This window comes from Aythya fuligula, chromosome 31 (assembly GCF_009819795.1).
Source record: "Aythya fuligula isolate bAytFul2 chromosome 31, bAytFul2.pri, whole genome shotgun sequence".
NCBI classification, from domain to species: Eukaryota; Metazoa; Chordata; class Aves; order Anseriformes; family Anatidae; genus Aythya; species Aythya fuligula.
In genome coordinates this window covers 1,385,430-1,386,959 of record NC_045589.1, presented here as the reverse complement: position 1 = coordinate 1,386,959, position 1,530 = coordinate 1,385,430, and positions in this window count along the sequence as shown.

Here is a 1,530-nt window from a genome sequence, read left to right as displayed (position 1 = left end):
GCACTCTGCCATGGGTCAGTGATGCCCATGGAGTGCTGGGATGTGAGTAACCCAGTACTTGTGGCTGCGCAGCAGCGTTTTGCCAGCAGTACCAGACACACACTCGGTGCTCAGAGCGAACCAGCCAGAGAAGACAATTAGGAAGAAAACCTTGCTGGTGGCTGTAACCCTGCAAGCTGAGGGGATGGGAGCGTTGCGAGGACTGTGGCCTGCGCAGAAGAAATACTTTGGGAGCAGCAGCCTTTGCCTTCTCACCTGCTGGGACACTATGGCCTAGCTGTCAGGGGGAGAAGCGGTGAGTGGGATTGGAGCAGGAAATGTGGCGTGCCTCAGTGGTCACTTTTCAAAATGCACAAGAGGGAGAAGAGATCATTGTGCTGAACTGAAAATGGTCCTAGATTTCCTAAGCCTACGAGGGTGCTCTGTGTCCTCCTCCTCTCCTTCTAGTAGGGGATGTGGACAGCAACCCTCCCCAGACATGAAGGACCCAGGTTGCTACAGGCTGCGTGGAAGACTGCAGAGTTTTGCCCTGGACTGTTGCCCTCAAAAGACTGTCTGGATTGTTGCAGTTAAATTTAGCACTATCAATGTTAGGAAAAAAAAAAAAAAAAAAAGCTTGAAAGGCTCTAATGCTGTGTAGTAGATTCTTTTCATGGGAAGATTGCAATACATGCAAATAGACTTGAACTGACATCATCCTGTGGTTTGGCGGCTTTCCTAAGGCAGGCAGGGGCAGGAGAAAGGAGGCCATGCCCGATGAGCAGACAAATCCCCAGGGCAGCGAAGGCAAGCAGGCGTCCAGGCCACTTGACCACCCCAGCTCCCCCACCTCATGGGGCCCTCACACCAGGTGCCAGCATCCCTGAATGGGCTCCTTGTCTCATCAGCCCCGGGCAAACAGGGCTTATCAGAGATGCTTCAGGGGCAAACATCTGCTAGCACCCAGACACCTGGATCTTCTCTGGCAGCACCAGTGCTAAGCTTGAGGGAAGGACTGGAGGCCTGGTAGCCTGGGACCTCTCCTGAGTGGAGGATTTCCTTGAGCATCCACCTGGAAGAGAAAGAGATGAGGAGCAGCTGGTGCCACACCTTGGTGCACCCCTGTTTTGGAGGGACCAGTGCAAGCAGGCTGCTGCAGAGGCCTGTGGAGCACTGTGTGAACACCAGCCCCCATTTGGAGAGGGGTCAGGAGAGGAGTCCAGACAGACAGCCCGCATCCCTAGGTCCTCTTCCCCACTCTGTGATGGGCAGCGGTTTCTTCCACAGGGGCCCAGCACTCCTGGGTTCACAGGTGTTTTTGCAGCCCCGTGCTGAGTACCCCCATTGCACAGCCTGCTGTATGGAGCGGTGGCTGTTTAGCACTGGTAGGTTACTAAGCACCAACATGCTTCTGTCTCACTCTCCTCCTCAGGACAGGGAAAATCCAGGAAAAAAAAAAAAAAAAAAGAAATGGAACAACAACAACACAAAACATACCTAAGCAACCAACCAACCAAGAACAACAATAACATTAATAACATCAACATCAAA